General features: G+C 39.3%; 1 protein-coding gene across 1 annotated transcript in view; it reads right to left on the reverse strand.

Annotated features, from left to right (window-relative positions):
- Nucleotides 1-269: 269 nt before the first annotated feature.
- Nucleotides 270-16,416, reverse strand: part of c8h2orf42 (chromosome 8 C2orf42 homolog) — a 69,092-nt gene continuing 52,945 nt past the window's right edge. The window contains exon 7 of the transcript XR_002753171.1: nucleotides 270-320. The gene's annotated coding sequence lies outside the window, so the exon portion shown is untranslated. The remainder of the gene's footprint in view (nucleotides 321-16,416) is intronic.

The following is a 16,416-nucleotide window of genomic DNA, read 5'->3' on the forward strand; positions in this document are numbered from 1 at the left end:
CAGGTTGTAAGAGGAGCCAGGCGAGCCATCAGATCCGATGTAGGCGTTTCTTCCTGACAGCTGTAATTCTCCGACCTACAGAATTTCATCACCGCCAGTTGCGTTTAATCCGTGCCGCAGGGCAGCGGCCCTTTCAAGTCTCCTTCCTCTGACAGGTAGATTTATTAGTCCTGAAATTTGTACAGATCACCCGTCACTTATGGCAGGCTGTCAGCATGTCAGTGGGAGGGGGAGAGGGCTTCTGGCGGTTTTCTTTTTAAGGTGGATCTGCCTGGAAGAGGTTTACCCATCACCTCCTTCCCTCTGTCCCAACCCTGGAGCTAAAGAAGACGAGCACAGAGGGAAGAAAGGTGCAGACTAAGAACTGTCATTTGCTTTTCTTTTTTCTTCCAGAGTGATGATTGACATCAAAGAGCAGTTTTGCTGACAGGTGAACAGACACTATGACTGATAAGTAGGTAAAAATGAAGGGAATGGGAAAAGCATCTTAAGAGAAATTCCCAAACTAGAAGTTAAGATGTCTCCAGCTGCATTTCGATTACAAAACTTTTGTTGATATTCCAGTAATGTCGAAAAAACACAATTTCGCAATTGATGTTTCTGTTAAGAAATGCAATTAAAGATCACACTTATTCACTTATTCGCTTAAAAAAATAAACATGCTGCACCATCGTCCTCCTACCACTTCCGGTCGTCTTTTTCGTCTTTTCCACCGGTAGAAAGTAGTTGTTGATCACGACTCCTCCAAGAGAAGACTTATCGAAAAATACGATAGGATGAAATTAGTTTTTTTGAGGTATTGCAATTTGTGCTTTTTGCAAAAGAGCAAACACTTCCGCATCACAAGTCATGTGACCAACAACTGGATGTTACCACTGGCGAAAAAGACAAAGACGACGAAAGAAAGTGGTTTTTAGACGATGGCTTATCGCGAGAACAAATTTCTTAACGTGATTTTTAATTGAGTTTCTAATTTAATGGAAACTAGCGCAATTGCGAAATTCTATTTTTTTCTACGTTAGCGGGACACCGATAAAGTTTTGCGCACATTTGTAATGGAACCAAAGTCTTGAGACGATGACCGGAATATAGAAAGAAAGCAAGAAAAGACAGTTTTGGCTCAAAGCCCATTCCTCTGTTAAATTTAGTTCGAGGTTAATCCAATAACGAATAATTGATGACTGATGAGATGTCTATGACATTTGATCAAATTCACTGTATTTTGAAAAGAATTCAATCTCAAACAGAGATCTGCTTCATCTCTGACTGTAATCGGGGCTTACTGATGTAGCTGCCACCATGCTAAAACTGTGAGTTTTTTAGTTTTACAACACTGTCAAATGGCAGCCAGCTTTGACATTTCATTGTTTTAGGACTTGTGGGAAATAAATAAATCCTGACTAGGAAAATTATATGTCACTTTATAGTTCATGCAATGGTCTCAGCTCATCCATTCTAGGACACATATGTGGGAATCTCATTAGGATCTTAGACTTTCCTCCCAAACGGATTTTAGTTCATTTTATTGCCATATTATTGCATTTAGAGGCTGCATGGTGGATGTTATTGGTTCGAGTCTCAGCTGGTGCTTCTTTGGGCAGACTTTCTGCGTTCCCTGAACACGTGTTGGCTTTTTGCGGTTCCTTGCGCAGTTAGAAAAGAAGCAAGTTAGATGAAAAGGTGGCTCTAAATTGCCCCTGGTGTCTGTTTATTTCTCTCTGCATTGGTCCACTGTGGGAGCGTAACCAGTCCTGGGTGTAGCCGGCGTCCAGCTGCTGACTAAGAGAGGCTACAGAATAAATGGAAAAACGAGTTGGAATAAAATCAGGACGTTCCAAACAAATTCGAGCCGACAGTTTTACAGACTCTTTGATTTAAACATGTTGGTCTCGCATTGTGTTTTTAATTAAAGCAAACAAAAGCCAATAATGTGGACGTTTATGGATCCTGTCATTTTGATTAGTGCTTGATTTTATGGTGAAATGAGGCAGCAATGTTGGACGCATTGCTAGTGGGAATTGAAGATGTTATTGAAAGAAATAGAGCTGCTAAGCAGAGCGAGTTTCCTGCATTTTGTAGACCGCCTGATCTCTTGATGATGAAATGGCTAGATAAACTAGAGTCGGCACCGCAGACAAAGCCACAAACATCTGCAAATGATTTATTCTGGTTTATCACTAACGCGCATGCATGTATTTCTCAAAGTAGGAAGGCGATGTAGGTAACTTTAAGAACGAGAGAGCAACATGTGTAGGAATATCCAAACCGCTGTTTATTGCTTCAAAATCTCTTTGATGTGGGTAACAAATAATTTGACTTTTTCTGCTCGATCACGTTGTGTTGCGCAAATTTCTAAAGTCTCTTTCGTCCAACTTGCAATATGTGAGACATGGTGGAGGTAATTTAACCCTTTAAATGGTTAACACTGATTCATTGTCTTTGCCAGAGCTTATAGTCTGTTCAATTGTATAGCGTCTGACGGCTAAGCTAACACAAGACGAAGGTTCGGCGTAGTGGGATTGAAACGCTAATGCAACAATTAACTCACAAAACAGATCGGAAAAGAGGCATGGAACAATATAACAAAGACATGTTCATGTTTCTTGTAAAATAAAATAAAAAGTATTTCTAAACAGTTTTGTTGTCTTTTTACAATGTTATTTTCCTTATTAGAAATTTTTAGATGTTTGCTTGTTCAAAAATGTCTTGAATAGTTCAGGATTTTGGAAGTGAGATTAGCACCTAATATTTTATGAGTAGTTAATAGTCATGTTTTTTTGTGATAATCGTTGAAAGACATGTTAGGATCTAGTTTGTTCCTAATTTGTCCTTTTCTCTGGGAGAACGGCACGGCTAGCTAACATTTAGCTGCTAACGATGCTAACCTTGGACTGCTATCAGTGCTAAAGGTGTTTCACAGTTTATTTGATCATCTCTAACACAAGACCTAAAATATTTAGGCTGATCAAACTTGTTTTTACACTGAACTTGGATTCTTTAAAATTCCATTTGAGTTCGATGAAACATTCAGTGTCAAAATATTCTTCTAACGCTATTTTAGCCAGCAGCAAAATGAATCAATATACTGGATTGAGTTGTTAAGTCTTCCAGCATTATTTTGTGCTGATTGACGATTTTTCAGGACAATTTGTGAAATATTTACAACATTTATGAAATAGACTTTTTTTTAAATCTATAGCTGAATCTTGACTCAGTTTTCTCCAACTAAATAACGTCTATCATTTTGTTTTGTGAGCTGTTTTTTCTAGAAATTAGAGCTGCTGTTCACATTTGTATCTTTTCACTCCGATTTTGTAGTGGAGCTTGTTGTGTTGGCCTGGAGGATGTAATGGTGCGTTCACAGCAAATGCGTTTTAAGCGTCAGGAGCTTCTGGTTTCCATTCAAAGTCTGTGTGGAGCGTTGGACACGTTTGACGTCGAACGCTCAAAATGGTTCAAATCACGCCGCGCTTACATAGACTTTGAATGTAAACCAGACGTACCTGATGCTCAAAACACGTTTGGTGCGAACGCACCATAAGAGTACTTGTGGCATCAGGTTTAGTTAGAGCTCACTTTTTGGATTTTTTGAAACTGGCTGTAGTTTTTTGCATTGTGTTTTCTTCTAGTCTCAACTATTACACACCCGTTGTGTTATTGTAACCTCAGTTTCCAGTTTTATAGCATACATAAAAAGTACAGTGATAAAAACAGTGTAACAGAGGACCAAACTGGATACTTTACTTGCATGCCTTTGTAGTTAAAAAAACCATTCTGAAAAATAACTTTGGTCTGCCATAACTTAGCTGTAAAGGATTGTAAAACAAGCCCAGACGATAAAAGAAAGTCTTCCATTTATTTGAACTGTCTTCAAAATCAAAACCATCAACAGAGTTAATTTGCTGTTTCAGCCTGTACAACTTTTACATTCTCCCCTTAAACACGTTGTCATATTACTGGCTGAATTATAGCTGAGTGTTGAGAAGTGGCGAAATCTGAAGGAAAATTCCAAGCAACAGTTAGAAAAACCAGTGAGTCAGGCCGAGTGGGAGAGAAAGCACACTCTGGGGCCCGTCTTTTAGCGCCACATCTGGCCCTGATATTTCAGAGTTAATTAGTCATGCAGGGGTTGTGTGTAGATAAATCTATCATCCCGCGGAGTACAAACCATTTGAGAAATGAAAGGAAGTGAGGAGATATACACAGCCCTGGCTCCCTTCATAAATCACTGTCCCAGATTAAAAACAGACACTGCCGTGATGAGAGGGAGGGATAGGGAAAGGGCTGGCCCTGGACAAAAGGACACTTCCAAGCTACACAGGATATACTGCACTGTCATACGCATTTTACCACGGGGATTATAAACACTAAACAACCCCAGGAAGGCTCAAAGTGTGAGAATAGCAGAACAAATGCTAAAAACATTCAAAAGCCTAGAAAAAGTCAACAGCATACTGAGGCAGCAATGAGGCTAAGCTAAAATACATTTCAATATACAACATGTGGAATGATTGTTCTTTATAATGCAAACAAAACAGATAAATGTCTGCATTTCTATTTATCTATAGATTTAGCAATTTAGGTGGCTAGCTAGTTAGCTAACTAGCTAACTAGCTACATATTTGTTTTTCTTCACAGTAATAATAAACAATGACACTTAACGTTACACTATAATGTTGTAAACGTCTAGATTGAACAGAACTTCTTACTCAAAAGCGTTCCCGGGAGGTTTCGCCGTTTTTGACATTTTAATTTTCTTGTGAAAATCAACTCTACTGATCATCCTTCACATCTATGTAGGGTTTCATCGTTGAGTGTTCAGTAGAAAGTATCAAGAAGTACCAAAACAGTACCAAACAGTAAGGATTTACACGTTTAAAAGATTTTTACCCTCTTTTCCTCCCATTTTTGATGATATTTGGTCTGACAGCAAGAAAGTATTTGTAAATTAGTGCCATATATAAATATAATTTTGATGTATTATGCTAGTAATATGTAAGTAACACTGGCTGTGTGGGCACTGTCAGTGTTTTCTACTTAGTTTTTTTCTTTCGGAGAACATAAATCCCAGAGTATGATGCTAACGCTAAACTAGCATGTCTAGCTGCAGGACCGAAAACTACGTAGACAGTCTGAAGGCAAAATAAAGCAAATCCATACATGTGACAGCATCAGTTCACTTCTTCTACAGAGTTGCAAAAATAATTTCATTCACACAAAGGGACCAGGGTTTCCACTTATATGCTTTTCACTTTGTTTGATATTACTGACACTTGTTCTGAAAGATTTACATTTAGCATGAAAGAATTCAGACCTGAATATTTGATTTCCCTTTTGCAGCTCAGAACTTCACTCAAAAAGGTGCTGAAAGCGTTGCATTTTCTTTAAACCTGATGGAGTCATAAATTACTGTTAAAAAGTCTGAATGCTAAAACCCTGGAAATATTCCAAACCAAATAAACAGATTTTTTTCTTTTTAAATCTTCAGCTAGCAGGAATCTTTTCATGTGTCGACAATTTATTTGGTTGTCAAACTTTGTGAGGCGAAGAGAGCAGAAGTAAAAACAAACTGTTGCACATATGTAATTTTTTTTCCTCAAAATATTTCTCTCTTTTCTGATGATTTTCAACATCTCGTCCTGCATTAAAGATTGCTAACGGCATATTTAATTTTGAGGTGATGATGAATCGATGAATCTCAAACTTTAAGAACTTTCCTAACACTTTTCATTTTTGCTTAACTTTGTATCAACAGAGCTGCACCCCATAGAGTGATGAATACAATGGGAACATCTAAAAAGAAATAATAAAAAAAAACCATTAAAAAAACGATGGAACGAAAAGGTGTATTACAAAATAACTGCGTAGGCCTGGGAAGTACAATAAATCAGGCTGAACTTTGAATCACCTCAACCTTTATTTAAGGTTAGTTTGGGATTTATAGTTTTAAAGAATTACGACAGGGTTCAGGATGAGGTTGAAGGTTAGGAAAGGGATGAGGTCAAAGGTCAGAGCGGGGAAAGTGCTGAGTATTAACAGGAACATCTGTGTGAGAAACGTTGCAGTGAAACGATGGGAAAGCACTCCAAATTCTTTTAGTGTACGGAAACATTCAAACCTATAAAATAAAGTTTTTTTTGTTCAGTAAACGCTACCTGGGAGAAAAAAGAATCATGTTTTCAATATGAGGTAATGGTTAAAAGTTGTAAGCTATTAAGAGGGGGAGGGAGAAGTTTCATGGAATGTTAGTTTTGCGTTATAAAGCTAGCTTGTTGCTTTATTTCCATGCGGCGGGTGTCCTGCGGGACCAGAGCGGACATGTAAGGCCGCCGATAGCCATCTGACCAGGAAACATTAAATCATAGATGAAATGGCGCGGGGCGGGGGGAAGCTGTAAATCAGACATTACAAAGACCCCGGTCAAAGCGCAGGAACATTGCTCCGCCATGGGATCGTCCTTCATGCGCTGCCTTCAAAGCTGGCCCAGGCAGGAAGCAGTCATTCCCATTTCCTGTCTGCACCACCCTGGGGACCGCGGCCCGAAACCGAGGTGTGAAGGAAAAAAAAACTAACAGATTTGTATTTTTTTTCCTTGCCTGGCTTTATTTTCCCTCCCAAGGACATTCAAAGTGTGCGGCGATTGTGTTCGTGGCTGCTTCTCTGAGGCGATGAAAACAGATTCCAATGGCACAGGAATCACATTTGTATGAACGTGAACTCTGACCGCGATAAGGCTGTTGTCGTGGAAACACTGATGATGGGTTTGTTGGTGTCAGGGTTGGTTTGGTTGAAAAGTGAAACAAAACAAGACAAAGGTCTTTTCCAAACTTTTGAATTCCCTTTATGTCACTTGGGTGTGTGCTCGCAAGTAAGAGCGGTTTTATTTTAGCCTAGGACCTTTCGGACGTCTAATAGGAAAAAGGAAACAAAAATGTTGCTTTGCACAGAACACAAAATAATCCAGAACCCCATGGGTAGAGATGGAAAGAACAGCAAACACACACACCTTCCAGAATAAATAAGTCCTTGGATCAGGGTTCCACTATAAGACCAGACCAAGGTATGAGCAACAAGCCAATTCAAAGTGCTTTAAATGACAGAACATCAGACAAATATTACATTTCAGATTGGAAATCAATAATGTTTCAATTATTATACTAGTAAATCAAAGGCAACTGTAAGTAAATACATTTTTAGCCTTTATCTAAAGGATTTCAGAAACTGCTGAGTTCACATGAACTCCCAGGTTTACAAATTCATATTTTTGTGTGCGACATGTTAGTTTTAATTGTGCAAACAAAAGTTGTGATCCTTAACATTTAATGTGTGTGTAAATCCACGTCGTCAGACTGTAAAGACTTTTTTGGTAAGATGTGTTCGACTCGTCTCAGAAGTTGGGAGTTTGATATTAAACCTCATTAATACATCCTATATTAGCAGCGGCCATGTTGGATATTAATCATGGGGATATTTATCTGGATATTTGCCATTTTAGGAACATGTGAAGAGCAATATTCACTAATAATAGAGCCTCAAACTGAGTCAACTTTAAGACGCGCAAACTAACTTCTGTAAGAATTAAAATAAATGTTAAATAGATATAATGCTATTTAACAGATGAGAGAATTAGAGTTTTAAAGCTGATTTCCGACATGCAGTTTTCTCAGCTTTTGACTTGCTGACACAACAATTATCCGATTCTGATTTCAATTTAAGAATTACTGTATAATTCAAAGCATTCAAAATAATTTCTAGCCTTATTGCCACAAGCGGTGATTAAATATTTGAATTAGAAACAGTGGTTGAGCATGTACTTTTAAAACTTAGAGGTTAAGAGCTGGACGTTTTAAGCCGTCTTTAGCATCTTTTATTAGCAATTAGCATGTTTAGCATGAATGCCAAAACTAACTGTAAACATTAATGTTTGTTCGGTAGATAATAAAGACCCCTAACCTCCTGAGATTCTGAGATTTCCAAAAGACTAACATTTATTTTTATCCACCATGTCCCAAGAGTTCAAAGTTTAGAAAGATGAAACATCCCCAAAGAAGGCTCAAAGTGTCATCCCTTGTGAAAAGACTAATTTTGTACCTTAAAAAGTTGTATACAAAACATTCAACTCTGCATCTGAATAAAAAACAAACAACAAAATCATTTGTTTTGGCTCTTCTTTCGATAAGAACTTTCACACCTCAGGGTGAATTCATGTGAAGTAGGTGTGGCGCATTTACGGACTGGAAAAAGAACAAATTTCAAAATCGGCTCTGCTGAACTTGTCGGTGCCCGCTGCATGAAAAGCTATGGTGCAGTTAGGGAGAATTTCGTGGCCATATTTGTTTATGCCAAAAAGCGTTCCAACATATCCAATTGGTCACCTTGGACAAAACAGAAGACACAAGGGACATTTCCCATTTATAACCAGCAGCAACAGCAGTTTGTGAGCGCCGAGAAGCTAGACTCTGCGGTATAGAGACCATGTTAGATTGATTCGGTGATCGGCGTGACCAAAACGGGTGGCGGTCATCCGATCATAGATGGAGCGCATTTTGCTAACCCATCTGCCGCATCTGTTGGACTGAAACCCTGGACTCCCCAGTTTGGTTACTGTTCTCTTTATTGGCTTCCAATAAAATAGAAAATAAAATGAGACTTTTCCAGCTCATCAATCACAATTCCCTTCTCCTCCGAAGTTGTGAACTCGTAATAATCGTCTAAACCACGCCTATTGTGTTTTAAAACACCACTGACGTACGCGGCAAAGGGAGGGGTTTCACAGGAACTCGGCACAGCGCATCTTGTGGACCTTGAATGGCGTGTGCAGAAACGAGCATCCCGCAAACCACAAGACCGCGCATAGACAGTTTGACTTCGCCTGACAACGCTGGGTCCTTCAATTTCAGACCACCCAGTCAGACCACAGTTCGTAAATTTCTAGATGTAGCTCTAATTTGTAAGCATACACTAAGTTATCAATGTATGAATCATGTGAAGTATTCCTCATGTTTAATGCACAAACACTTGAATATGGATGATAGAAAAAGACACTATGTGACTATTGAGGACGTTGTTGAAAGCTTAACAGTGAGAATACAAGCTTAGCCTTTTTGGTTTTTTACAAGTGAATTAATGACAATGTTTCTCAAATAAGTCAAGTTTTGTTTTTTTTAAAGTATTTGTTTTAAGATTTACGGTAGGTAAGTATGTTGTGTTTGCAGACATGAAACTTGGAATAAATGAGTTCTGCATGTTGGTTCCTGGTGCACCCGAAAGCTCCAAGAGACGTAATCAAAACCAGAAACGCCAACTGCTTTCATTTGTAAGTCGCACATTTTCACACATTACGCACAGCAACACAGCACACTGTCATTTTCTCACGCTGTGGAAAACAGATGAGGTTGCAGCTGAAATGGATACTGACTCTGTGTTTGCCAGCAGGACACAACGAGATTCAGCGACAGTCTACAGGCTTCAGCAGTGTTTTTAATGGGATTTCATGTGACAGATCAGAACAATGCTGAACTGAATTGTGGAGTGGAAGGAAAACGACACATGGTTTTCAAACGTAAGGCGTCCATTTGTGTTCAGCCGCCCAGCCGATCTGAAAAGCTGGAGACAAACATTTTCAGACTGAACGAAGAAGACCTGTGAACATCGATGTTTAAGCCCAGGGTTTTCAGTTTGATTCAAGACTCATCCAATTTAATATGTAGAGTATTTTGATCTAAACCATGCCAGAGTTATTTTTAAAGATATGAACATAAATTCGTGCTTGGCCACACAAGTGCATGTTGATTTTGTGCAGTTTTCAGCCGTTTTTTCCCCCCCTCAATGTCAACATCAAAGTTTGTCAGATAACAGTGTTACAGCGGTACAACTCAAGGAAATGGTTTGGGATATATTTCATTGGAAATGCATACTAAAAAACCATTAATATATTAGAAAAAAATAATGAAAATGTTGGTGCCAAAAGTGTGTGGTTGCATGCCTCTATGTGGGCACAGCATGAATTACCGCCTCTGTTGCAGCAAACGGCGGTTAGGGTTTGAGAGGTAAAGGGCAAAAGCGTAGCAGAAAAGGAATTCAGTAATCCGGTTTTGGCCGGAGGGAAATGAAAGATGAGAGTTGACGTTTAATTACAAGGTTAGGAATAGGCTGCTGATGGAAAAGAGCTGGGTGGGGCTGTTTGTGGAGTTGGGCCCAACAACTATGATTCATCCCCGTTGGGTTTGAGAACAGTTACATTCAGGGGATTTCTTAAGTCATGCCGCAGCCACCTTGGTGCTTCTTGAACGCCTGAAATGACTGAAAGTTGGTCGAATGGAAACATCTACAACAGGAGAGCCCAAACTTTTTGAGACCAAGATCTACTTTTTCTGTCACCAGCCGGCTGAGACCTACCACATTGACACGAAGATATAAAAATTGTAAATGAAACTCTATTGACCTATTTTATATGCAAATAAACATCAGTTATAGCAGACGTACGAAAGTGATAGAAAACCTAATGCAGTTTCGTCCTCAGTGAGATTCTGGCACTGGGAGGAGGTTACTGGTTTCTCAGTCAGAAGCTGGTTGCAAACCTGAGGCCAGCAGGTGTTATTATGGTAGATCTGAAATTTTGTTTGATGACCTCAATATGAGAAATTTCAGACTGATGGGAGGAACCACAGAGCTCTGTTAGGTTAAGAGCACGTCTTGTGAAGTTGGGATATTTTTCCTCCAGCAGGTTCCAGAGGAATCACCTCAAACCAGATGTTGGACTGGAATTCATTTCAATGTCATTTGTGAATGTTAGCTTCTCATTTTCAACAGTGGAGCTATAAAGGTTGAAAAAGCTTGTCATTTTGGAGAAAATCTAATCAACATCAATATTTCCACTAAATAAGAGACGAATATAAATATCATGTTTGACAGAGGAAAAGCTTCTCAGACTCTAAGCTCAAAGCAAGATGCCAGAGAGCACCAAACATTTTTTTTGTAAATAATAGACAATTGATTTAATTTCACATAATTATCGCGGTAGAAGCCATTTGTTTTGATCACTAATTTGAACACATTTTGTTGATTTTTTAAAATTTTTCAATAAAATTACAAACGTTTCAGACCTTTTAATATTTTTCGATAAGCGCGTCAGAAGAGGACCTGCTGGTTTCAGCCTCTTGGCGGCGTCCAGTATGTCACCTACTGCCGAGATCAACTGAAAACCTTCCGCAATCGGCCGGTTCAAGTAGGTATTTAGGGGATAGTTTGGGAAATTTGAAGTCAAGGGTCTGTAATTAAGCAGTATATACCATTCCTAGCATCTTCATTTGGCATAAATCCAGGCTAGTTGGTCCGGGAGGTCGAAGCTAATGGCTTGTCTGAGACAGTGGACTTCTACAACTGTTAGCTCAAGTGAAAAGTGGATGCTTTGGCTTTTGTTTTTCTGCTGCCCAAAGGCCAAAGCACATCGCTTGTGTCTGATACAACAGTCTCTCTATAGACCACCGGAATAGAGTATTCATGTGTGAGTACGTACCAGGAATCCCGTTAGCATAAACACAAGTCGGCTCCGGCAGCAACCTAAACGTTGCTCAGGAGATTAAGGGATTTCGCAAACATTCTAAGTATCAAGGTAAAACTGCAGGTATGGTTTTGATAACAGAATGACATCATAGCATGATGTAAAGCTAAAAAAAAAAAGAAAAATCAATTTTACTTTTTTTATATTGTTCCTTCAACCTCTGGGTCCACTTAATCTGGATTTGGCCTGGTTTTAACTGAACCATACTTCAAAAACCCAGAGCGATGAACTAAATGTGTCCAACCCATTCCTTTATGAACTATTATTTCAGCCCATTTCCATCAGCCTCATCAGAACCATGTCCAGCTTGCACCAACGTCCCGCTCTTTTCAGCCAAATGTGGATCGGTGCAGAAAACGAAGGCCTCCACGCTGCGACGACGACGACCGCAGTGATGATGATGATGATACCCATTTGAGCGGGTTTGATTTGTCACGTAGTCAGGATGTAGTTAGCGAATGTGCACCTCATTAGCCCCGGATCACCAGACTTGTTAGCAGCGACTCTGTCTGCAATAATTCACAAGCCTTTCATCTCAACAGAATGTGTTTCTTGTACGACGTAATGGAAGCAATCCATTCTCCCTGTCAATGCCGGGAAACACTCTTTTGTTTTCGGGACAAATTGTGCTTCGGTGGAAAAGCTTCGTTGTGGAGAAAGATGGAGGGGGTGCCAGAGACTGCTTAGCTATTGTTTTGTGCCACAGATACGTGTTTTAAGGGCATGGGTGGATCTATTTTTGTGCAAAAATCACACTTTGAATCTATTGCGATACGCAAATTCTGCTCTAGATTCTGACACAGGCTTAAGAAGATGTACAAATTAGTGGTTTAAAGACGATTTGATGGATTTTTGCAATAAATTATGCATTACTTCTATTTCTATGTGTATACCTCAGGTTTAATCATGATCTATAACCTCTAAATGAAATACTTTTTTTAACTTTACGCATTCCCAGTTCGCTTTATTGTCATCCGATGTTTTAACCAAAGTGCACCAAAAACAACGATCCGTCTTCGCTCCCGCTCGTCCCCTCCTCTTCCTTCCTCACCTTCTTCATCATCACTCTCTTCTCCCCATTCCTCTCCAACTCCGTCTAGCCCTCACAGCCCCCTCCATAAATCCTGGGACAGCAGCGCTTTAATGGATAATTAATTGATGCCGCTGCAGCACTGTAATAAGACAATAAATTACGACACAGGCCGGGCTGCTGTGTCAGTGTGTGTTGCTAATGGCCCTTCAGGGCTGGGGCAGGAGGCTAATAAATTAGACAGGTATTAACTGTTGTGTGCTAAGTAGCCCTCCACCAGGAGAGCAGGGACCAAGGAGGGAGAGATGAGTGGGGGGGGAGAGAAAGAGAGGTGGAAAACTAGCCGTAAATAAAAACAAAATAAAATTTTAAAAAACCAAACGGCACCAAGAAAAAAAGAAAAGTTTTCCATTTTTGGCTAAAACTCTACAAATCAAATCTAGCCAAGGATTTTTGTTCATTTTCACATTTTACTGCCTCCAAGTACTAAATCAAACCCACAGTCCCCAATATGATTTATAAATATTCAATTTATTTGAATATTAGATCATTTGTGAATAAACATCAACTATGCCATGTTTTATTTTTACTGGTGAACTGAAGGAATACATAGATGGTTAAAAATAATAATAATTTTTACTTTATTCATCTCAGCAGGGAAATTATTTCGCAGTTACAGCAGACGACAGGAGCTGTGTCTGCAGGCAACCAGCTGAGCCGGCGCCATTTTTTGAAGGAGGACATGTGGCAGAGGTCGTCGGGACCGGGAGTCGAACCCGCGACGTCCGCGGGTGTAAGGCCTCCAAACGTGGGGTGTGCTAACCCGCTGCGCCACCACAGCACAGCATAGTAAGAAAACACACATTTTATACAACAATTTTCCAAACTTCGAATGAATCGATGAATGTGTTTTGAAATTTGGATAGAAATGTGTATAAATAAGAGACTTTTGATGGTAATTTCTGACTTTTGACTTAAACACCATGAGCTTGATGTTCTGCCAGGGCTGGACAATAAATCAGTAATGATATAAATCCCGACAGACACGTGATCAATAAATAGATAATACATATGATATGTTATTCAATACTCAATAGTCACCTTCCTAAAATAATGGCCAATGTCATTTTTTTGGCAAAAGTGGGGGTTTTTTGTTCGCTTGTGTTTTTTTTTATTTTGCCATAATCACTTTTGGCAAAAAAAAAAAAAAAAAGAAAAAGAAAAGACTTTGGCAATTATATAGAAAGGTGACAATATATAGAATAGAGCCACACAGCATTATGGGGGATGCAGTTCAGAGGAAAAGCTTTAGCTGTTCAAACTTTCACAGTCAGCTAAGCTAGGTTGGTAGCACCAAGTACAAGAACCGACATTTCCTAAATTTGTTCTCGCCTTTGACGGGTAGAAAAATATTGTTTACGTGTCTAAAATTAAAATACTCCATAAAAATCATTGTGATATTCCTGTACAAAGCCTTTTTAGCCCCCTTCTTCTCCAATTCCACCATTAGGTAATCTTACAGCAACGTTTCATTGACAAATCAACAAGAAACACCGATTGCATGCTTGCACAATCCAAAGCTCTATAATTTTATGCTTACAGTATGGAAACTATAGAGACCGCATTTAGATACACTGGAATGTGGCTTCAATTTCCGATCTGAAGGATTTTGTTGCTTCCCAAAGAGGGGAGAACAAAAAACCACAAAAAAAAATCACAGCTCTGTAAACAAGGACCGCATCTCCCGCTTGGAAATGTGGAATTTCAGCAGATAGTCTCTAATCCAATTTTAATGCTTGTCTGATTAAGAGGTGAGAAGGATTAGGGTGCAAGTGTTCATGTGTGGTGTGATCCACGCATCGTCAAGTGAAATGTGTCCTATAATGCGAGCGCCTGTTAAGAGGGAAGGGAAGGGGAGGGAAAAAGAAACCGATACGGGCGAAACAAAGCGAAATATTTCAGAGATTTGTCTTGCAGAGGAGAAGAAGAAAAATGTCTGTTCAGTCACGTCGTTCCAATTAAAAATGCTGCAAATCTTTCACTTCCCACTGTTATGCCTAACGAGCGCAGCGCAGTGGCAGTTATGTAGATAAAAAGTCTTTCTGATTGATTCCAATGGCCCATTGAAATTTGTTTCACTCCACCTTATTGATCGCACCCCGCTGCTTGAAAACTGCTAATTAATAATGATAATAAAAGTGCCACAGCTCATTAAAATCAACCACACCAGGCTGAACTCCAGTCCCCTTAATCTTCCCCATGTCGTTTATTTTATCTGCCCTTTTTTTTTTTTTTTTAAACACATGTGCTTTAGTGTTTCTGTCTTGAGTGTGAAGAGATTTAATCATCAGTTTTCAATTCTGTTTTTGGTTAAGCTTCCCAGCTGACGTGAAACATCGATGTTTTTCATCATGCACATGCCATTATTCCTGTTTGAATTTTTTTACATTTTTTTTATTTTGTGTAATGGAGTCAGATGCCGCCAGATAAGCGTCCGCCCCCGCACGCCGAAATCCATAATGAGAAAATGTTTATTTTCTACCCACGGTAAATCTTGTGACTGCTAAATCTTGGCGTGTTTGGATTCCTTCCCGACCGCGTTTCACAGTCTCTTTGCTTTACAGCGTATTATTTAAATCACTTTTTTGACAAATATTTATCCGTGCTGATTTATTTATGAGGCATGGACAAAATAAACTTCATCTTGTTTCATTGCAAGATTTTCAATCATCTATAGTGGCATTAATTAAGGATGAAGCAATGTTTAAACTGCGGCACAGGGTTGTAAATTCAAAGAACCGGGCAGGATGACCTTTTGCGACAGGTTTGAAGAGAGACTTTGGGTCGGTTCTGGTGGCGGTCTGCCGAGTTGTTACCAGCAGTCAGCATCTCATCAGTCTGAGTGATCTCTGTTTGGAGACTCGGGAGAGTTACGTGGTTGGTTCAAGACCAACAATAGCGGAAAAGGAGCTTTCAAATTTTCTGATATGTATATTTTATCACTAGATTGCAGCATTTTCCAATAGTGGAAAGTATAGAACTAAGTGGAGATGTGGCGTAAAGAGACAGTATTATGGGCTTTGCAGCCACATTTGCCATAAAATGCAACTATGAAGTAACTATGTTACCTTCAGTTGCAGTAAAAATTCTGCATGTATCAAAAACAACAAAAGAATTGGGCCTCTGTCTCTAAAAGAAACAACAAAAAAGCTCCTCCTCTTTCTGAAACTCTGCCCTCAGGAGGTCATCCCAAAATCTCTCCTCTAGTGACCCTTCTTTCTACCAGCGTTGCATGAGAAGTAGTTTGTATAATGAACCCAGCTATGCGCAGTTTCACAAGGTGTTTGCTAATTGCTGGTGGCTAGTCGGAAGGAGCTGCGTGGAAGAGTCGCTGTTGCTCTGGGAGCAAGAACCTCAGAAAATTGGAAACTGCAGCTCTGAGTAGGAGCTTCGTCTCCGAAGGCGGAGCAAGTTCCATCCTGGAGTTTTTTTTTTACAGCTAAATGGTTGCTACGGGAGACAAAAGGATTTCTCAAACATGCTCGAAAAAAATAAAGCGACACTCCAGGTATGTTTTTGATGAAGGAATAACATTATTACCTGATGTTATACTAAAAAAAAAAGTCAATTTTATCTAATGCTGCCCCTTTAGCTTCATCAATGATAAAATCTTGCACAACAATAAAACTTCTCAAAAATGGCAAATGATGTCTGTATAAGTTATTTTTGCAAGACTGTGCTGACATTTGATAATAAAAAAAAAAACATGTCATATCATGTTTTGATATATAAATCTGCCCGCCTGTAGCAGAAAGATTTGAAC

Source organism: Xiphophorus maculatus, chromosome 8, assembly GCF_002775205.1.
Source record: "Xiphophorus maculatus strain JP 163 A chromosome 8, X_maculatus-5.0-male, whole genome shotgun sequence".
Classification (NCBI taxonomy): Eukaryota; Metazoa; Chordata; class Actinopteri; order Cyprinodontiformes; family Poeciliidae; genus Xiphophorus; species Xiphophorus maculatus.